Consider the following 24074-nt stretch of genomic DNA (forward strand, 5'->3'; position numbering starts at 1 on the left):
GAGCAGGGCTGGGGGGGCTGAGGCTAACTGGTCTCACCCCTCACCCCGCTCTGTCCCTGCCATCATGGCAGCACTCTGCCATGTGTGTCTGTCTATGTTGATAACTCTGATTGGTTGTTTCAGTAAGCATTGTGATTGGCTACAAGACAACCAATCAGAGTGTTCCAAGAGCATTATGGACAGACAGACAGATGGACAAATAGACTAAGCCCTTATATATATATAAAATTCATATTTATATACAGACACTTCTCTCGCATTTAAAATATCCAAATATAATTGAATGGGAGAACTAACTATTTTAAGAGTTACATGTACAAAAAAAAAACCCACAACCGCCCCCCCCCACGCATTGTTCTATGTGCACTCACTTATGTACATATATAGGCTTCTTGGAAATATCTGATCTTTGATAAATGGAGAAATATCCTAGGAAATGATTCTTCTCTCTCTCTTTTTAGTTAGAAGGCTAGAGATTTAGAAATGGCTGATTTTTAAAAATCACTTTACAGACTGAATTAAAAATTAACTTTCCATCTGCTAACGCATAGTACAAGTACACAGTAACAATACTAGATTGCCCACTCCATCTGCATTGACAAATCCCTGCATTGACAAAGGAATAAAGCCCTCTCTAAAGTTTTGTGAATGTTAAAAGGTGTGTTGCATCTGCCAAAAAAGAGGTGTGGCTAATAACAGAAGCATTAAAAAATGAAGTCTACTGGCATTGACAACAGGTTGCTGGCCTTGCCTCCTATTGTGTTAATATTACACATATGCACCATGACTAGGGGTCTGAAGGTTCTAGACTCCTTGACCGGATGACCTCAATGATGTCATTACCTACCTTTCCAAAGAGGAGCATGCACAGTCACCTAGTGTTTTGTAACACTTCTTTGGCAGAAAATGTTATAATCCTCACCTGAGATACTGAAGCTCCTGAGTGGTCACCTGGTGATTGACAGGCAATTGGCAGTTCATCGGACTGTATGATTGGTTGTGCATGAAATTGACAGAAGTGGAGTGATTTGGGAGTATAAAGGTGGTCACATATGAGGAGAGGCACGATCGACCAGGTGTGACCATTAGAGATTGAACCTTGAGAGACTGTGGGTCAGTATGAGTGAGGATCGGGGTGGTCAATAGCGATTGACCGGGTGTTAGCGCAAGTGATTAATCAAGTGCGCAATTGTCTAAGCCTGTGGTCTGAGGGAGTGAAGGCTTGGGAAGCCAAATTCCACTGCTACCATGTGAGATCAATTAGGTCATGTGGTCGGGGACATATTCAAGGAGGAGTTTTAGCGTTGAGTGGTTGGTCGTCATAGTGCTTGGGGAGAGTTTGGAAGTTGTATCTACTGCTCTAAGTGACCATACAGGCTGAAAGCTGCCGGACCAAGGAAGGACAGTATGGCACAGGTAGCTTGAGTGTTCCTTCATGAGTGCATGTGTATTTGAGTGCCTGTCAGTGTGTGATGTGGGTGAGAGAGTCTGATTGCTCTTGAACGTGCCACCTAACTGAGGTTTGCTATGGTTGTTTTGTATTGGAATTATTGCTTTGTTGCTAGTGAATGTTGTTGGTTGGTTGGTTACTACTTCTTGTATTCTTCTTTATCTAACATATTGTTGCTTACCCCTTATTATTGCCAAGTATGATTATTACTAATTATCACACCTTGGGTGGGCCAGGCCTCAGGTCAATGCCCAAAGGTATATAGCCTTACAAGTGCACCATTTTATTGATTTTATTGGTTTGTTTTGAGGAGGCCTAACAACCCTGTGCCCTAATTGATTTTTTAGAACCCCTAGGTTCTTTACTAAAATGTTTATAAAGCTTTTCCAAGGCTGAATACCAGGTTGTTCCATACTGAACATAATTTAAAAATTTTCTGGATAAAAATAGAGACTTAGTACATCTAGTATATAGAGATTAATTCAGTGAACAAATGGTGAAAGTCAATAATCTATTACCACAGCTAAAAGATCCACAGTACACCTATTTTCAATAGATTCAACTTCACTCTTTAACCAAATGTGTTACATTTTACAGAAAGGTTATACAAAACCACGTTGAGATCTGCAATGGAAAAGACAAGAAAAGAAAATTTAGACAGGCTGCAGAAGTAAAAAGGATGAAATAACTAAAAAGAAAGAAATTAGGTTGCTAGGAGACTGAACATTAATGTGAAATCAGATACAGCAATTAAAGCAAAACTATCCTTTCTCTTAGTATGAACAAAACCAGTTATTAGTTTGAGCAAAATAATTAAGTGGAATATTGAAAGGCTGAGAAAATTCCAAGAAAGAAGTTCAAAATATTACATAACCAATTTGTATCAGATGCCTAAGGGTTCAACTTACAATGCTATTATAAAGAAAACTGTAAATTGACAAAGTATGGATTAAACCCTAGACCTTTACCCTTCTGGAGACTATACCATCTTGGAAAAGCCATGAAGTTAAAAACAGTAAAACAAAATGTTTATGATTGGCACATGATCCCTATAAAGAGACAAGTGTTTTAATTACCAGCTGTTTGCCTCATGTGAGGTGTTTAGCTGCAATATTAAATAACTTTTTTGTCTATGGTTAGTTGCAGTAAAAGACTTACCAGTACCACTGACAAAGCTTCACAGTTCTACAGAAAAAAGAGTGAATCCTCATATTAGCCTCTTGTTCTAAATGTTTTAAACTCTGCTCAGTTTGTTTCTCTAGTTTAGCATTCAGGTTTAGATGTTTGTCCCCTCTGTTCTAACACTGATACTCCCAGCAACCTCTACCTGGCTTCCATTTTTTCTTCTTCTCTGTCCCATGATCCACAGCTAAAAACATACAAGAAGTACTCAGTCCCTGCTGTGACAGTACAAGTTGCTCTACTCTTAGGACTGAATTTGGAAACAGACGCACAAGGTCATGAATAATGAATTTTATTACAAAATGATCAAAATATTATTACAATTCTTAGTACTTACATTGTGCTTTTCATTTTTCAAAGTACTTTACAAACATTAACTTGGTTACTTCTAGAACACCCCATTAAAGAACTATTTCTATTTATTCAGGAACACTTTTGTATATTTTAAATGAGCAAGTTCTCACAAGCAAAGTGTCTGAAAAATCTTGGCCTATGCACTACAAAGTGTACAGATCCAACTCGTAGGAAAGTGGATCAAACAAACGCATTTGTATAGAAAACATCAAGAGTCACTGAAAAGTAAAGTGTCCCTTTCATTCAGTGTTTCATTTACAAAACTACACCAGACAGGAGGATATATTCCCAAATTGATAATAGAGTAGAATCAATAAAAGTGAAGGAAAAGTAGTAAAGTTTTTGCTTCAGTTTTCACATAAAAACTAAAAGTAAGCGCACTTAAATGATGAAAAAGGTTTTATACACACTAACAGCATCCAACTTCCCTTTGAATAAATATGCAAATTGCTCCAGCCACATGCTTGTAGTGAGCCAAGTATTACTAATCTAACCACGAATGTAACAAGTCAGCATTTTTCATAGAATTCAAAGAACTAAAACCCAACCAGGGGGGCCAACCCAATAATTTTTAGTTTAACTGAACATCTACAATTTTACAGACAACCAAGGCTTTCACCAACATATCTTTTAGATAATGCTATCTGAATTAGCACACATACATGCATACATATGTGCACACACACAGGGGTCCGGCTTCCCTTTTCCCAGAGGGGATGTACTGCAGGATGTTCATGAGCAGGTTGGTGCGGAAAGAACAGCTGGCTCTGTGTGCTTCTAGTGCCCAACTCAGCTTCTCTGCTTTGGGATGCCCAGACCTGCCACAATGTGTGTGGACCAAGGAAGGGAGCCACATCCCTCTGGGGTGTAACCTGCTGCCAAGAGCTAGTGTTGTGGTCCAGCTCCTGACAGACCCCTGAGGGGGTGCTCAGGCTAAGGATGCCCCCCTCCCCCCCCCGAAGCCTGAATAAGAGGATTGGGGCTTGCTGCTTTGGGAGCAGCTTCCACTATGTAGGGCAGAGGTTGATGGCACTCTGTTCTCTCCTCAGTGGCTTGAGCTCAGGCATCTGTCCTCCATCCCCAGTGCATTGCTACCTCCTGGGCCAAGCTAGCAAGCTCTAGAAGGTAGACAGGGGAGAGAGGGAACTCAAGCGCAGGATAATAAAACTCCAAGCCCTGTGGCCTGTGCTTGGACATGCTCTCTGTCAGTCAGGCCCACTCTCACCTGTGTCTGTCCCCTGAGAGCAATTAAGGAGGAATCCCCTCTTTAACCTTTCAAAAGTGTTTACTAAAATTATTTATCTTAATTTTTTTAATTGCTACCTAGGACCCCCTGTACCTGTTTTTCAGAAGTGAAAACATCCTGTTGTTCCTGCAAACTTCAAATAAAACCATTGGGAAAAAAATACTGGGCCAAAAACATCTATGAAGAACACAGAATTTCAGTCCTATAATTCCTTAACTACATCTGTAAGAGTTCATATGTTCAGGACCCAAACATGAAAGAAAAGAAAAAACTAGAGAGTGGTCCAGTGAAAGAGAGTTCAAAATCATTTGTCTTCGCTGTTTCTTTCCATACTTTCATATATTCAAGATATTTTATTTTAAAATATAACCTCTCAGGTGAATTTCCTGGCCACATACTGTTTGATGGTGTTATGAACACAATCTTTCTGTATTTTTTTTAAAACACACAAAGTTACCTACAGGTAGACACAACTTTAACCCCTGTTTAATTAAGTTTATCTTCAATTTACCTACGAATGAGGCACCAGCTCACATAAGAAAAGGTCCCTTGTTTCCTAACCACAGAAGCCTAATACAACTAAAGCACTGGCTTCCCATACAGTATCAAATTCAGAATCTATCCTGATACTTGGAAACCTCAATGGAATTAGCCCTAGCTACCAAGGTGATCATGAACAGAAAGATATAAATCTCCAATGGCAAAGACAACTAAAGCTTTCCAACCTCAACTGTCCATTAGTAGGGACAATGATATATATGCAAGAAAAATAAACTTCATGTAAGCTACTCCTGAAATAAGGAACTCATTCCTAGAAACAATAATATGACCATAGACCTGATCACATTTAGAGTAGAGTAAAGGTCCTGATATCACAGGGCACTTTATTACACCTCACTTTAAGCTAGGCATTTAGGGTCATTAGTTCCACTTCCAATTGAAATCAACAGAGCTACTCAGGATTTGGGGAAATGAAAGCAATATTAATGCATTTGACCCAGCTTTTTCTCAATTCTTTCACATGCATGGAAACAATGCACATTCACTAGGTCATGCATATACCCACAATCTATAAAGTCATTAAGCTACTTTTCATGAAGCTTGGAAAGGAAAAATAGGTTATTCCTGATTTTCAGTGCTTGAGAGAATCTCAGATGCTCTAGTGATGGGGGCCATACAAGAAAAGGAAGAGAGATAATTAAGAATTTTAACGAGGAAAATATTTTTAGCAGTTGTTATGACAAGGTTAATGTAAGGTCAGTTAAGGGGGCAGCAGACATGGCTTGCAGTGTCATAGTACATATTTAGTCCATTTTTATTATTTGACAAGGTAAATCATGCAGATATACACATGTATTTTGTGAACAATGTAATTTTCAAGAAAGCTACTAACAGAACTCAAAAGGTAGTTTTAAACACACACACACACACATTCTCCGCCAGTTACCCTTCAAAACCTGGTTCTTAATAGAGTTTAAAGAAAAGATGCAACATGCTTGCTTAACATATGAACAGAATATTTGAATACACTGTTCATACATTCAAGACATATACTCATTAAAATATTAAACAAAATGAGTTTAAATGAAACAAAAACAAGATAGATCAAATCATGGAAACATGACATGTTTCATATAATATGGACAATACAATGGATAAATGGATAAGCTTATGTCATGAGGTAATTATCTGCCTAACCAATACTACTTGTAAATGCAAACTGGTAGCACTCTTCTGTGGGAAACTACCCAAGGAAATCTAATGGGAAGAAATGTGAAACAAGAAAAAGAAGCAAAAGGCAACTTTAAAGTTTAGATGAGCTAAGGATTAAAAAATAAATTAATTAAAAAAAAAATCAAGATGCTCTATATCACTACTTGCCTTTGTAAATCTTGGTCTTAAGCTGTAATGTACTTTATCATGCCACTAAAAGGATACCAAAAAATTATGAGCACAAGAACAGAAGTTGAAGGTTCACTTATAGCTACTATAGCAGAGAGAAAAATTGTATTAGTCCATATTAAGATAGCTCCTTCAAGCTTTGCTCAAATTCAGTAGAACGTGAACTTATGTTATAAACTGAAGCAAGGACAGCTCTTTTTGTCAAAGGAGACAAAACTGACATAGAATAAGAAAAATAGCAGCACAAAATGGTAAACTGACAAAAGAAGAGCATATGGCTCCATCTCAGAATTGGAAAGATCAATAATAGGTCACATGCCTGGGGATGGAGAGAATGAAGTTCAATTCCCTGCTGAAGCTTCCAGCTTCCTGTGCAATGGTAGGCCACTCACTCAGGCCCAGATGTTAAAAGATATTTTAGGTACTAAAATCCACTGAAACCAAATGCCAGTGGTGAAATCAGTGGGAGTTAACTACTTTAGTACTTTTCAGCACCTGTTCCTCAATCTTTCAGCTCCCAGTCTGTAGAACAAGGATAAAAAAAAAATGTTTTTTCAAATCACCACAAACTCATGGAGGTTGTAAAAGATTAGGAAGGATGCTCAGAAAGTGTGCTAATGGGACAATGTATTTTAGAGAAATGGTATTACTAGCATTAGACCAGGGAATTTGAACGTGTGTGTGTGTGTGTGTGTGTGTGTGTGTGTGTGTATATAAATAATTTAAAAAACCCTTTGAAGTCCAGGGAAATGAACGCACTCTTCCTCCTGACTGAGTGTCCCCCCAACTCAAAGGAAAAAGGAAAACCCCAGATTTTCCTACTAATAAATGAATTAACAAGACCTGATTTTAGTCCTCACTATTGTTTGAAAGTTGTGTAATGTTGTTAGGGCTTGGAGGGTAAGAATCTTCCAACTTATTTTTAAGGTTTACAATATTTTCTCAAATATAAGATGAACCTGAATGTAATACAACCCCCACCCCCAATAATTCTATATGTGGCAAATTTATTAATCTGTTATAGTTTTCCAGATTTAGATTCTAATTATTGGAGATTTGCCTTTAATGTGTCACCTGCCCACTGCTACAGCAAGGAAAATAAATATTGGGGGTCAGGTAGGCCCCTTGCCCTCTGCCCCCCCACCCCAACCTCTTCCCTCTGCCCCTTAGTGTCAGTTCCTGATCTCACATAAAAGTGAGACGCAAATTTGAAAACACTGGCCTTGAAATAAACATACCCATAGTCATTTGCATATCGTTAGGGTGACCATGTGTCCCTGGCAGTCCCTGACTTTGAAGGCTGGTCCCAGCCAATTGATGAAAATTAGAACAAGAGTCTTGGAATTACAAGGCTGCGGCGGGTGGTCCAGTGTGGAGGCAGAGAAGCATGGTGAGCAAGGCAGTTGCACCTCCCCATCAGCCTCTGCCACTGCCTGCAGCAGCACTGCTGACTTGGGGGAGGGGGCAATACCCTAGTTTTCTTTCTGGTCACCTTATATACAATACCCATTGACTTAGACCATCCAGAACGATACATTTTACCCATCTTGAAACTCTTGCTGGTTCTAGCACGGGTACTCCATAAACACACTTTCAGGCAGCACTTTTGTACTTACATATAGTACAAACTATTCTCTCTCTCTCTCTCTCCCCCCCTCCCCCCACTAGCTATCATGCACCCATCCACAATCCTTCTCTGTCCCAATTACACTGTCCTTTAGATCAGTGCTTCTCAAACTATCTGATGTGGCAGACCCGCCATTTTTTTTCCAGTGGGCCAGGGATTGGTGCTCGGTTCAGTCAGTGGCAGCAACTGCATGCAACAGTGCTACACAAATGCACGACCGGCTGTTTCTTTCTCTTTCCTCACCTCGCATGACATGATGTCACCTGGAGTGTTGGAAAGTATGAACTGTAACACTATGACATATCAATGTTATGCTTCTGAAAATATATTTCTTTCTTTCCTGGCAACTCACTACAGACTGGCAACCAGTGGCTCACGGACTGACACCGGTCCGCGGACCACCGCTTTGAGAAGCACTGCTGTAAACCTAGCCCCGATTACAGGGTTTAAAAATCTCAGTTCATTCACTGCTGTTGTCATCATCACTGTGCCCAGGTCCAGCTTCCTTGTCATCCTCTTTGCTGTCACTGTCCACTCCCCCTCTGAGGGGTCTTTCAAAAGCCTATGCCAAATGTCCCTTTGTCAAGCAGAGTTGGCTGCATCCTCGCCAGTAGTAGGACTGGAGTTTGCTTAGAGCCATTTTAACAGTCTACCGCTTTGAGGTTTGAGTGCCTACAAACTATTCCTGATGTTAATCCAAAGACAAAAAGGTTCATGATCTACCATACAGTTCACTGGGCTGGGCCCCAGCAGAATCAATGGTGTTTCAAGTTATTGTGACCCCCAGCTCAGTATGTGTGTATTCCAGATACCCTGACACAATGGATCCGTGTGCTAATGAGCCCCTACTCATGACAGGAATGACGTGTTTTTGTCAGAAGTCCCGAGATCCTCCAAAAACGTATATGCAGGGTAACCTGATCTAGTTCTACCTCATGGAGGTGGGGCCACACTAATCACATATGAAAGACTGAGGGGGCAACAGGGGCATTCTGGGTGAACTGCCTGGAGCCTTGTTTGGTTATGTCTGCCAGACATTTAAGGCTGGTGACAAAACAGGAATGATTGGAAATAGGAAAGAAGGAAGCAACTGTGCTGAGGAAGTGAAGAGGAAGTCAAGGTTTATTCAATTTATTGGCTCACCATGACTTTAAAAAGAGTCAGCACTGAAGGAGGCTGTATGCAAGGGGCTCTGCCACATATCTTATTCAGGTGACCTACACTAATCTATCCTTGTGGTAGGTTCCCATCAGCACATGTGCCCAATATGGGCCCTGTATTTTTTAGTTGTGCTCACTGTTGGCTACATTTAATCAACTTCATAGTCAGTTTCTATTATTAAGCACATGGTTCTCATGGCAGCATTTTAATGGTAGTCAGTGTATATAATGAAGTTTACTTGTATGAAAATGTAGAGGCAATGGGCTTTTTTTTTCCATGCGGATTGGGGAGAAAAAAAACCTCATCTTGTATTCAAGTAAATACAGATGTTTTTAATTTTTTGTTATTGATGCAGCCATTATTGCATTATCCTTTTGTAAAATGATACAGACTACTTTAGATACTTCAATTTTAAAAGCAGTTTCATGGAGATACCCTAAGACAAAGTTACTTTGGGAGTCACTGCATACATGGTTATTCTCCCAAATTAATTTTATTTTGGGGGTATTTGGTCTCCAATTGTACCTAGTGCGAAGCTGTGTTCAGTTCTACTGTTTTCCTATCTGTATGTGTCATAGTACTTGATATAAATTTAATTTGATGTAACTTCATATTTCAACTAAGTTCATATAAGGCAGTGATTTCCTTGAACTGCCTACAACTGTTCCTACTTAGAAATCAATGGCTGAGATGTGCATCTGGCCTGGGTTTGGTCAGGCAATTATACACTTACATTTTAAAAGAAGCCTAACACCTAGCCAGTCAAACCATCGTAAGGGAGAGCAGCATATCAAGTTAATGAACCTGCGGCCGCATCCAGATGATCATGGTTGTGCAGTATGTAGTGCTGCAGACACATCTGTGGTGCAACATACCACACATTCAGCTGCTCCCCACGCTGCAAGGGAGTGGCACAGGAGGGTTTTTTGACCCCTAGATATCCAGAGGTCAAAAAAGCCCACTCAAAACAACAACAAAAACAGAGCGCAGTGGTGCACGCAAGGGCAACATGGGTCGCTCAAAAGAGGAGCCTGGCCACCCAGACCTATGCTTCAGCAGCTGGTGAGGCTCCAAGTGGCAGGATCACCACTGCTGTGAGCCCAGGAGGCCCACAGGACCCTAGGTAAGGCTGCTGGGGCCAACCCAGTGCTGGCTCCAGCCTCCCCTACCCCACCCAGGGTAATTTGCAATGCACCAAAGGGCACATGACAGGTGTTCCCCAAGGACAACTAGCAGGAACATAAGATGTCCCACTGTTAGTTGTCCCTGGGGAACCAAACATCCATACTCATGTGGATGTAGCTTAGATGTCTAAAAAGGATGCAAGAATGTAGCCTGGTAAATACGCACCCCTAAGGGTCAGGAAATTCCTGACAGGGTGACAGCCCCTAGAAATAAAAGGGTTGACATGTTGAGAGCCAGACTGGCAAAGGTATTTAAGCCTACCTAGAAAGCATAGCTGGGTCTTCAGTTATCCCAGGTAAATGGAAGTGGCTGAGTCCTATAGCCAAGGAGGCTGGGTAAACCAAGTTGAGAAGCTGTGATGGGGAGGGGCAGAGCCAGAGACTGTATTTAGACACTGGAAGCTGGCTAAGGACTGAACCTTTGGATTTAAGGTGTAGGGTAAGAACAGGTCAATGTTCTGGAATTTTATTTTGTTTGTTTACCCTTACATCTATCTCATCATATAGTTAGTGGTTTCTTATGTTTGGTCTGTTTTTATAATAAAACCTTTTATTGTTTATCTCCTTACTGGTTGCCTGTCTAAGGAGCGACTTCAGAGAGAGTGATTTTCCAGGTTACCCTTCCATGAAAAGGGAGACTTATAATTTCTTCCATAACCCTAGAGTATAGGACACTCAGAGCTAGCACAGACCCCTCACTGAAACTGTCCAGGGATAAGGAGAGAGGATCTGAGGTGCTGGGATAGGGAACCTTAGGGTAATCTCAGTCTGTTCCTTAGAGTGAGTGGTGAGGGATCACCCACAGATAGGGTTGTGGCAAGCAGCAGTACAGATAACTGCATCCATTTAAGTCTGTACATTTTATTAGTATAGAACAATAACAGAAGAGTTTCTTTTTAATATTTACAAACAGTTACAAATCATAATGAAGCTCCCCATATTTAGCATGTGCAATTCCATTACCTTTCTGAATATAAACTATCTTCTTAAATAGAAAACTGTTTTACCCAGGCAGTTTTACTATAAGCTTCTATTGTTACTCTGCACAGGATGTTCAAGTGTCTAAAGTAGGATATAATAATCTTTACTGCAAATGTGTTAGTCTAGACTATACATTAAACATCTAAATGCATTAAATGATGGAAGGCAGGTTGGCACCCAACAATGGCTATTCTTATGGGTCAAATAACTTAGATGTATTAAAGCCCCCCCAAAACCAGCATGTGATAGCATTTACACAAATAAAAGGTATTTAAATGACAAGACCCTCTGTGTTGTCCTGTAGTACATGGTAACATAGAACTGACACTGAAAGATACTAAGCACAAAGTCAGGGGTGGGCAATTATTTAGGCTGGAGAGCTACTTAAGGAGTTTGGTGAGCTGCGTGTGGGGAAAGGGACATGCTAACCAAGCCCAGCACAGCAAGGATCGGGGGCAATTGATCCCATCTGGCCCTGGGCCTGTCTGCCCTGCACCCACCACCAGGGGCATCGGACAGAATAGACAGGCAGGGTCTCCATGGAGACTGGCCCAGGACCCCACCAAAGGCCAGGCACACTCAGCTAAGCAAATGGAAGTGAGCCATGAGCAGCGGGGAACAGCATTTGGAAGCAGAACTAATGGGTAGGGCCAGGATTGTAGGGCAGTGACAGCACAGGGATGGGGTCTGGGGTAGAGCTATGATCCACTCACTACAAGTCCCTGCGATGGTCACTGGTTCCGCAGACAGGGATGTGTGGGGAGTGGATCATGGTTCTGCCCTGGGCCCAGGCCCCAGCCATATGCCATCACTGCCCTGTGATCCTGGCTCATCCTAGTCCCAGATGCCACTCTCCACCTGCCTGCGGCCCCATACCATCCAACTGGATGAGCACGCCCTGCCCGTGGGATTCCTGGGCCAGTCTCCATGGAGACCCTGCTCTCCCACTCCATCCAGTCCCCCAGGGATAGGTACAAGGCAGACAGGCTAGAGTGCCCAGGCAGCGGGGCCATGTCCAGTGATGGCACAGACACTGGTAGCAGCAGTCGGGCAGAGTAAGCTACCATCGCAGAGACTGCCAGGAAGCAGAGTCCAGCTGCTGCACTGTCCCTGGCCCGTACTGTGGCCAGCGGGTGTGGGACCAGCCATATGTCCAAGGCCTGAGCTTCCTCCTATACCTGGGCCAGGCGTGGCTTCTGGACCTGCCATGGGCTGGATAGAATCCTTTGGTGGGCTGGATCCAGCCTACAAGCTTTTTACCCACCTCTGCACTAAGTTCATATGAATAACATTCACAGCAGATATAATATTAACACTGAGAAGGGGAAAACATATGTCTGCCCTGTATAACAGGGAACCCTCGCCCTATTACTGTTACTAGTAAAGGAAGAGTAAAGGGAGAAAAGAGAGGTTCCTTTAGGAGCAGGACTTTTTTTGTCCAGAGAGGTGAAGCCCAGAGCTGTATCAATTCTGCTCCTGGGCAGAGCAGGGCAGTCTAGCCCAGAGGGCAGAGGAGCTTCCTGTAATGCTCTATACTTCAAGGGACAATGGACTGTCAAATTTGCTATGGGTTATGGGCTATGAGTGGGGATCCAGTAAGTCTACCCATTCTTTTTAAGCTTTAAGGGCTCCTATAGATGTGCTGGAAATCCCGCAAGTCGGAGCAGACTTGATTAATCAAGTCTGCTGGAGCACAGAAATTGACGCACTCCGGCAGCCTTCTGAGTCATGTGCATCAGTATCCCTGTGCATCCGCATGCTGAAAAAAATGGCAATGGGATGCTTTGAAATAAAATACATTCAATGAACTTTAGTTTAAAGTGCCCCCACCACCATTTTTTCAGCATGGAGATGCTGATACACATGATCCACAGGCACTTTTAATTAGTGCAGCTCTCTATTAAAATGCTCAGGGCCGCATCTCAAAATACATGTAAAAATGCCCTGAGTTTCATTCAAACTGGCCAAATGCATATACAGGCAGACAAATAGCTAGTCAACAGCCTCCATTTTTGCCTATTTAAAATCTCTTAAAACTGAGGTTTTCACCTTCAGAAGTCTTCAACTGATGTTACTATAAGAACCACAAAATTAACAACACTTCCAATAATACTGCTGCCAGGCATGGGCTTTGAATGCCTAACAAACTAGATTTCAGCAAATAACCAATTATGACAGTAGGATGCATCAATTAGGGCAATTGCAGCCCTTGCTAGTTGTCTTGGAGTCTGAGGATTTAATGAGTATGAATAAAAACAACATTACAGTTTATCCATAGAGATGATCCCTCTTAAAGCACATTGACAAACCTGTATAGGGAAATCTGTATTGCTGATTGCAAAGCCAAGAACCCTTTTCCTTCTTCTGTCAATCTATTGTGATTTATAAGCACTGTATTATTCAAGATGCCAAAACAAAAAATATGTTTTTGTGCATACAACTACCTCTCTTGAAGCACTGTATGTTTTTATGTTAATTTTTATTAAAATAGGTAAGAACTATTCCTATTTAAAAGAAAGTTAATATAATTGAACAGTGAAACACAGAATATAATCAGAATAGTTTTAAGATAAGGAACCCTGAAGTTTTCATGCTCTATCATCATCCTGAACAAAACTCAGTATAAACATTTCAAATTAAAGCAAACCCATACTTCACAAATAATAAAAACCTCTCAAAAACATAAAAGCCTCACTTAAACGAAATTCTGCTGACTCTTAAGTAAACATGAAAAGATCATTATTGCCGATATTACATAAAGACCCAAAAGGACTGACATTTCTCATCTGTACCCCTACAAATAAAATTCTCAGCACTGAAATAAAGAGCTACTTTTAGTGACCATTTAGTATACTTCTGGACTGTGCTCACATGTGAACAACAAAAGCATGTAGAGAAGGGTTTTCCTGTTGTTAACCATCTTTCAGGTTGAAGCAGAACTTTTCAGGCTCTCTTTCATTTTGATTCTGTATGCACTAAACATTTCCCCCACTAAATAATATACTACTCATTACACACAAAAATAAAGGTAGTGTTAATTAAACAGTAGCCAACAAGCACTATGTTAATTATTTCTATTCTTTAACAGTATAATATCCTTCATAAAAAGTATGGATGCAACTAACCTTTATATTCATTTGTTAAAACATAAAATTTAACATCCTTCCCTCTTATTTGGAATCTCAAATATATGAACAATGGTCTGAATAAATTTTGTAGCCCCTAAATATTAATACTCAACCACTGTGCAACAACCCAGATCATTTACCTAACAGCAATATCTACCTACCTATATATAAAGATCCCTACAACAGCCTATTGCTCACTCCATATTTAGGATACAGTTAATATTTGGTAGCAGTGCTTCTTACCAAGAAAGTAATCAAGTCAGAAGATAATATAATGGTAAACTAGAATTAGAGCTGACAGGCTCAAGAATGCTTGCATATAAGGTCAAGACTTCCAGAAATGCAAATGATCCAGTGTTAAGTTAAAAAAATGCCTTAATAGGACTGTGATTTTTTAAGGCAACCAGCAATTTTTATTATAAAATAAAAAGTCTTCACTCTTGGTAACTAGAAGCTTCAAAAAGGTAACAGCACATGGCAAATACCTGTATTCACTCAAATCAAAGATGAGGTTCCCCCCACATTTAACATGAGGCAAAAGAGCCCCTCATCTTGGATTCAAGTATGAGGAGGCAGAGGGTCAGGTGATCTGAGCCACAGCTTCTGCCCACCCCTCCTGCCTCTGTCCCCCTACCTGGCCAAATGCACAGCTGCCTCTGCACCTGCCTCAGCAGCCTCTGCTGCTTCTGTCCCCTTGCAGCCACTACCCTCAGCATTTACTCTGGCTCCAGCCACATACTGCACGATACTCAGGCATCAAAAACACCTGCGGAGAAAGAATAAGTGGAGCAACACACACACGGGCACATGTGCTGCTCAAAAGCAGAGCAGAGCCACCCAGAGCTGTGCTGCGGATGCCAATCAGGCTCCATGCAGCAGACTCACTGCTGCTGAAGCCCTGGGAAGCCCCGAGGACCTCAGGTAAGGCTGCTGGGGCCAGTCTAATGCTGGCCCCAGCCTCCCCTACTGCACCCAGAGTAACTTATCACGCACCAGTGCACACATGGCATGGACATTCCCTGAGGACAACTAGCGGCAGCAGAAGGTGTGCCGCTGCTAGTTGTCTCCAGGGAACCAAATGTTCACTCCACGTGTGGACATGGACTATAGGTCCAAGGACTTGTTTGCACTCACAACCAAAGGCTGCCATTTAAGAAGCCTTTTTGCTTCTAAGAAAGCTGACGCTCATGCGACCAACCCATTTGCAGTTTGTTTGCAACAAACAATTTAAATGATTTAATACAGAACTATTTTAATTTTTAGAGCAATTTAAACCTAGAAAAGATCTAAGTTGGCTATGACCTTCCAGACCTGCTTTAATCTTGTCTCGAAATTTATGTAGGTCTTGTGCAGCAATAACATGTCCACAATAAGGAACTGAATCATTAAAGAATTTGCTTTTTGCAGTTTGCTCACAGCCTATATTCATCTAGTAGTTTTAATACTTTCTTCAAATTTCTTATATGCTCATCATTTTCACCAGTTACAATAATGTCATTCAATAATACTGTGTTCTTAGAATACCTTGTAACACTTGATCCATTGCTCATTGCTATATAGCAGGAGCTGAGGCAATGGCAAACACAAGTCTGTTATACAGATATAACCCTTCTTGAATGTTTCTAGTAAGATAAGCCTTTGAACCTTCTTCTACCTCCATTTGCAAGTAAGATTGTGTTACATCAAATTTGCTAAATCTCTGTCCCCCTGCTCACATGGCAAAATTTTTTTCAATTTGAGGCATGGGATATTTATCAACTTGTAATACTCTTCACATACCCTTACTGCATCACTTCTTTAATAATTGGCACTATAGATATGTTCTATCAGGGTTCACAGGCATCAGGCCTAGTGTATGGAGCCAGGAATGAAAGCCAGTGGGGTTGCAGGGATGAACCAACAACACCTCCTCTAGTTCCAAACTGAGGGGCAGGATCTGAAACCAAGAGTCTGAAAACCAAATCTGAAACTAGCAACAATCAGAGGGTCAGGTAGCAAGACAAGGTCAAGCCAGAGTCTAAACACTGAGCCAAAGGGTTAACCAGAATCAAGGGTCAGGAAGCCACAGGAGTTACCAGGATAGAAGCCACTCAAAGACAGAACAGAACATTGTGTACCAAGGCTCAGGTGCTAGAATAGTTCCTTAAAAGCAGCCCCAGAACTAGAGAGAAAAGGCTGGGACCCAACTGGCCCTTCTTGGTGTATGAAGTGCAGCTGACCTAGTTACACAGGCTGGAGGGCAGGAACCTTACATTCCTACTCACTCTGGGATACTTTTGAAAGTATACTTTCCTTTCCTAAGTGATCCAATTCATTATCTATCTTTGCACATAGGTTATAAGGAATGGGCTGAATTTGGCCTATCCTATTTTCATCTACGTTATCTTACCTTTAAAACACGAAAGTATTTCAACTTTGTTCAGCCTTCCATGAACACTGAGAGACCTGTTTTAATATATATTCTAATTGTTTAACTGTTTCTATTTGAAAGTGCCTGCACCATTTTTACAGAATTCCAATCCAGAGGATTATTTTTTTAAACCATTCAAAACCCACAGATCAGCTCCCCCTTTTCCAATGATACAAGTCCAATTTGGCCTGCGGCATAGACCCAGTATGAAAAATTTAAGTCTCATAAATTATCCTTTGGCAAAAGACAAACAAATCGTAATGAGATTTTATAACAGATGGTGGACGCATCTACACAAGACACTATATCACCTTAGTGATGTGCTACGGTGACATAGCATTAGTGGGCACAAACTGTGATGCCGGTGCTACGTCGCTGTAGTGATGAGGAACATAACATCTGTGCACCACTGAGACTGGTACAGTATCAGCCGATACTATGCAATTATTTAAGTACTTGCTAAAGGAAGTACTAAATGACTGCACAGTACCAAATGCACACTGAGGGCACATGCAGATGTGCCCTGTGTTAGGCAAACTTAACAGATGTAATCACCAGCCGCACCCATCATAAATGTCATCAAATCACCATCAATCAACATGATTTTGGAATGCTTTGTGATTCTCTATTTAGTGATGAGAGGCAGGAACATATGGTTGAAATAGCAAAGCAGCTGCAGTGTGGGTGACAGAACTGCAGGGTCGTGTGGAGGTAGTTTAGGATGGATGGGTTATTTATTTTTTCCATACATTGTACTTCATGCTAGTGATAGAGTGGTACATGAAGTAAGTTGGGAGTTGCTTCTGGTTGTAACTGAATCTTGACCTTAAACAGTCTCATTTGGGTACCTAGTTAGGGCAGCAGCAATTCTTGGAGCTCTTTCACATAGCTATGAAGTGGTGAATGAACATACTGGAAGTTCAAGTTAGAGAAATTGAAAGGAAAGGGTATTAGCAGAGGTTGTGGGCCGTTACAGAAATAAACATGTAAAATAAAATTCAGGTTAACATTTATGGTTTTGATTTATGCCTAGAAACAGACACAAGTGGCTTTTAGCCAAAGGTAAGAGCATGTAAAAGGGGAAGAAGATTCCGTCAAGTCTTCCTTATGGATTTTTCCTTTATCATAGAAAGGATTATAAGATTTAGAGCCAGCTTTCCCAAAGTACTTGCTAGACTGTCTATAACAAATGCATGAAACTGAACTTGCTCCAAAGCCTAAAACAAAATAAATATCTTGATGATAATAAAATGTTTGATTCAAAGCACTGGCCTTAGCTCTGCAGGAGATTAAAATCCTCCAAAAATTGAATTCAAAATTCACATTTACAACATATTTTAATTCATTCCTATTTGGCAGTCTCAATTGATTAGTTATCCTGGACAAGTATTACTGGTTCATGAAAATCGCTAAAGCAGAGTCCTGACTTGCTAGTACCACAGCAAATTAAAAAGTCAATTTTTCTGTTTAAAAAAAATAGGCTGTTTATAAACTGTTTATTTTCACCCTGTGTATTATTAAACACATTTGGAAATACAAGACACAGAAAGTGTTATTTTTTTCTCTTACACTGAACTGTCTTATTGAACACAGCTTATTAAAATATAATACTGTCCACAGATGTAATAAATGTCATTTTATAAGCTACTGAGTTCTTTTAAAAACTATCAAAACTGAAAGTAGCAAAACATTACTAGGTAGCAGAGGACACAAGGCCCTTTCTTCCCTTTTTTTTTTTTTTTTAATCCAAGGACAGCAGCATAAAAGTGTCTTGAAGAGTGAGTAAAATACCCACAGTGTCTTTTAAGAGGCAATCCAGGCACACGCACAAGTTCAGGGTTAATGTTCTTTGTTAACAGGGCTCCAGCTGTCTGCTTAATACTAAGATCATGTACCAATTTCTAATGGTTCTGCAGTTCTCAAGTTAAGGCAATCATATTAAGAGAAAAACAAAGTATACAACACTACTCCATTATCAAAGTTTTATGATTCATCTACACACTTTATTCTTCATCTGTTTTATATGCTGCTAGTAGTATTATGACATCATAAACAATATGTAAGCAGACTAATACAAGGGGAAAGTAGTTTTAACACATAATTTAAGCTAATACAAGTTTCAAAAGTCAAAAAGCTCAGTATGACATCAATTGACCACTGACCTCATCTGAAGGCAGTAAAGACACTTCTGGACAGAGATTGCAGTAGTTAAGATAGTTAATGGTGTAAAGAATATGCCTAAAATGTAGGAACTGAGATTATAAACTTCAATTACTGTTCCTAAAAAAAAAAACATTTCTACAAATGTGAAGAATCTGAGAGCCAGAGAATAAATTGTGGTTGATTACATAATGCTCAAGTCCTCTAACTGCTTTAGTACATTTTATAACCTACTTACAAGTTGAAATTATAATATAAATACAAACTTCGACCTACAGAAATTATGAAGAACTTGACTACATTCCCAAACAACAATATTTAACCAAAATGTAGGATGCTAGCGATCATCTAACAAATACTGTTAAACTAAAACTATATTTTATAGTTTAACTGCCAGTTCCAGTTAACATTTTAGTAATACCTAATGTTTTGATGTAAAAAACAAAAATCATTTTTTTCTTTTAGCAACAACATATATACAAAAACAATCTTCCCTATATATAACTAGAAACCAGAAAAGTTGATGGTAAATTGAGTAATTAGCAAATATTATACCTTTACTTGTCTGTTGTTACATTAAAGTAATTTTTCAAGAATGACTGCTCCAAATGAAAGGAGAGAGACATTAAAAAAATAGAGTTCAGAATTCACTTCTCTTCATGAAAGTATAGTATGGAAAAAAATTCTTCCCTAATTTTGCTTTTGGTATAATAATTCAATATATAGGAATATAGATAAAATACCATTACTACATATTTAAGTGTAAGTGTACATACAGTACCTGAATGGATTATATTTCCCATGCCATACTATACCCATAGTAAGGCAGCAATCCATTTCTCTTTAAATTAGAGTAGTCCTTGATTTAAAGGAATCTTCTTCTTTACAAGCTTCGTTCCTCAAATCAAAGTACATTAGACATTGTTCATAGGTTTTAAGTATCACCATATGATCACAATTAATGAAGATTAATTTATTTACAACAGTTTGGAGAAAAGACATTTAAAATATCAGGTAGTCCAATGCTCAGGTGCTTTTCAGATATAAAATGAATTAAAGAACTATTTACAGCATTCAGTATCTTCATTCATCTGCTGCTGATGTAATATTTATACTTTACGAATACATTTAGAAAGAAATTTTAAAATATTTTAATACTATATTAAAATAGGACCAAAATATACTTTGTAAAATAATATATAAGAAAGGATAAGGAAGATTTTCCCCCTGACAGAAGGAAGGAAGGTAGGAAGGCAGGCAGGCAAATCCATTAAGTTATATGAACCTTGTTACCGTCCCTTACCAATTTAGAACAGATGGGCACACAGTGTATAAAACTATGCGTGTTTTATCAAGCCCAACCAATAGTCAGTTACATTGTTTAAAAATGGGAAGATTACCTTATTTTATTTATTATATCAGAACAGAACTCAATTATGCTAGTTGCTGTCCTGACAGGTTAAATGATGTCATTAGAAAATTTGCTAATTTTGGATTCCCAAAAAAAGAAAGGAAGAAGGAACATTGAGTTTAACAGTGAAAATGCTGCTTGCAGAGCATAACTAATGCATATCTTCAATATAATTTTAATTCCATTACATGATCATCTTTTCCATTTAAAAAAGGTTCTATTCATCCTATTATTACTAGAATTTCATACTTTATTGCTTCCATAGGCTAAGGTTGTACATGTCTGGGCTACTTCACTCCATTTCCCTCACAAGGTCCCCATGTGTAATGCTTTTTGCTTGTAATTCTGTATTCCTGAAACTCCCTTAATTCATACCTTGTCCTTTCCCCTTCTAGATTTTGCAAACCTCCCCTTTCCCTATACCCATTGTATGCAATGACCTCCTCAGCTACACCAATTTCTCTCTCTCTCTTTTTAAATATGCTCCTTTATACCCTCTTCTTACAGAACTACATCCATTCTCACTTCTTCCCCATGCCAACAGCTGGATCTTTTTTTTTCCTTACTTTCCATTCCCTCATGCCCCCAATTAGAGGCAAGCAAAAGGTCAATCCCTCTCACCCCAACCCCAGCCCCACCATCCCCGCCCCATCTTCTCCAGTGACAGCCTTTTTAAGGTTTGTGAGGTGGCAATCCCGGGTGTTCGCAGTGTAAATTTGGTGGTATCTGAGGGCTTGACTGTATATCACGGCTTTCTTGGTGTGTTTAGGGCGATTGCTGGTTCTGTGAAGATATGCATGTTGGTCTGTGGGTTTCTTACGTAACGCAGTCTGTATTTTACCATTCTGGATACTGATCACTGTGTCTAAAAAGGAGATGCTGTTGCTGGAGTATTCAAGAGATAGTTGGATGGAGGGATGACTATTGTTAAATTTCTGATGGAACTCAAATCAGAGATTGCAGGTTTTCAGTCCAAATTATAAAGATGTCATTGATATATCTTAAGTATAGCAAGGGTTTGATGGTACAGTCCTTGGGGAATTCTTCTTCCAGGTGGCTCATAAAAAGGTTGGCATACTGTGGGGCAATTTTGTACCATAGCTGTGCCCATGGTCTAGAGGAAAGTTTGGTTATTAAAAGTGAAATTGTTGTGTGTGAGGATGAAGTGTAAGGTCAGTAATATCTTTGGGTCTGTACTGAGTTGTCATCTTGCTCTTGTAAGTATGTAAGGCAGGCTTGGATGCCATCCTCGTGTGGGATGTTGGTATATAAGCTGGTAACATCCATGGTGTCTAGGAGAGTGTTGCTGGGAAGGTGGCCTGTGTTTAAGTTTTCGAAGATAGTCTGTAGTGCCTTGGACCTTAAAAAGTCTTTCACTCAACAAGGACACTCCTCCAGAGACATAGATTGCATGTTTGAAAGAGCCATCTGGATACCATGTGAAGAATTGCTGTAGTACAGAAGGAAAACCCCCATGAATTGCACACCCCTGGTTATGACATGTCACCCCTCCCTCAAACCTATATGGAAAATCATTATACAATTGCAACCCGTACTAGAACTTGACCAATTCTTAAAAGAGATCTTCCCAGAACCACCCATCCTAGTCTTCAAACAAGCAGTGAACCTTGCTAACCCCATCACCAGAAGCAAACTTCCTCAGGCTCAGAACACACCAAGTGGATCCAGACCATGCCATGACAAGAAAAGTAAAACCTGCCAACATACCTCCACCACCCCAACCATTTCTAGACCCCACAACAGAACCATCGGCATTCCTGGATCTTACAGCTGCACCTCCAGAACTGTAATACATCTCATCCAGTGCACCAAATGCCCTGATGGAAAATACGTAGGAGATACCAAGCAACAACTGTGCACCAGAAGGAATGCACACAGGAAATCTATTAAAGGCAAGAATACCCTATTACCAGTGGGGGTACATTTCTCACAAGAAAACCACTCTTTCCCCAATCTCTCAGTTCTAATCCAGAAGCTGGTATACATGCAGGAAAGGCAGTCAGTGAAGATCTAAATTGAGGAATCAGTGGATGGGAGACAGGCTGGGGGTGGGAGGTGGGGAGGAGAAAGAACGTAGCAGGTACATAGTGGAGAGCTACCTGGGAAGTCAGCTATTAGGCAGATTATAAAGTGTCATAAATCCAACGTCTGTATTTAGTCCATGATCTTTTGTATCCAACAGGTTGATGAAGTGAAGTTCATAGGCTCGTCTGTGACAAGTGTTTTGTAAATTCACCTTGAAACTCAAAAATACCACCAAATCATTTCCATCAGAACGAAAAGAAAAACGACAGACCTTGATACCCCACTACCTATCCCAAGGACTTTTTACATGCTGCCTAAAACACACAAACAAGGGAACCCTGGAAGACCTATAATACCCAACCATGGAACCCTAACTGAGGAAATATAAGGTTTCATTGAATCAATCCTAAAACTGCATGCCACCCAAAGAGCGGGTTTGTCCAAGCCACTACAGACTTTCTATGAAAACTTAAAAACATAGAACACTTCCCCAACAAAACCCTCCTAGTCACTATGGATGTTGCCATCTTATATATGAACATCCCACACCAGGATGGCATCCAAGTCTGCCTTACATATCTACAGGAACAAGATTACAACTCAGAATACAGGCCCAAAGATATTACTGACCTTATATACTTCATCCTTACACACAACAATTTCACTTTTAATAATCAACACTTCCTCCAGATGATGGGAACAGCTATGGGCACTAAAATGGTCCCACAGTATGCCAACCTTTTTATGAGCCACCTGGAAGATGACTTCCTCAAGAACTGCACCATCAAACCCTTGCTATACTTAAGATATATCGATGACATCTTCATCTTTTGGACTGAAAACCTACAATCTCTGATTGAGTTCCATCAGAAATTCAACAATCACCATCCCTCCATCCAACTATTTCTAGAATACTCCAGCACCAGCATCTCCTTTTTAGACACGATGATCAGTATCCAGAATGATAAAATACAGACCACGTTATACAAGAAACCCACAGACCAACATACAGATCTGCACAGAACCAGCAATCACCCTAAACACATCAAGAAATCTGGAATATATAGCCAAGCTCTCAGATGTCACTGAATGTGCACTGTGGAAAACACTCAGGATTGCCACCTCACAAATCTCAAAAAGGCTTTCAGTCAACAAGGACACTGCTCCAGAGATATCGATTGTGCTTTTGGAAGAGCCACCTGTGTGACAGCTGAAATTATGTCTGTGTGAGAAAGGTGCTTGCTGAAGGCCCCATGAAGATTAAACTAAGTGTTTTTTTTTCTGTATTTGTTTAGATATTAAGCTATATGTTGTTGCTAAAAGCCTAATTAAAGATTAAGATGTAGTAAGGCCTTGTATAAAGTAAGGCCTAGTAAATTTAGCAAAGCCTTGAAGTAGTAAGGCCCTGTGGCATAGTTAAAATTACCTTATCAAAGGAATGCAAGGCTTAGACTGACCAATTAGCAGTATAAGGACAGTTAAAATAAAAGGAATCTGAGTGATTGTATGTTATCGGTATCATTCAGAAGCTTTAAATTGGCTGGAATATCTGGAAACCATTCAGAATGAAGATACAGCTCTGTGAAAATGATTAATTAGCTGTTGCCTGGATCAGTGGACCCGTGGGCCTCGAAGAGCCCAAGAACTGCATTCCAGGGTCCTTTCCCAGTAAGCCTCTGGACAGTGCTGTTCAGGGACGCCTGACTTCGCTGAACTTTGTGGAAAGAGAAGCTTGGTGTGTATCAGGCATCAGAGGGGACTGCCAATAAGTTGCCGATTCGAATTGCTTTTGTCTGTCATTGTTTGTCTTGTTACTACGTGTAGTTGTGTTT

The 24074-nt window shown here is 40.2% G+C and overlaps 1 protein-coding gene across 1 annotated transcript in view; it reads right to left on the reverse strand.

Moving 5' to 3' along the window:
- Positions 1–24074, reverse strand: part of CADM2 (cell adhesion molecule 2) — a 1138796-nt gene that overhangs the window by 1079818 nt on the left and 34904 nt on the right. The window lies entirely within an intron of this gene.

This window comes from Alligator mississippiensis, chromosome 1 (genome assembly GCF_030867095.1).
Source record: "Alligator mississippiensis isolate rAllMis1 chromosome 1, rAllMis1, whole genome shotgun sequence".
NCBI lineage: Eukaryota > Metazoa > Chordata > Crocodylia > Alligatoridae > Alligator > Alligator mississippiensis.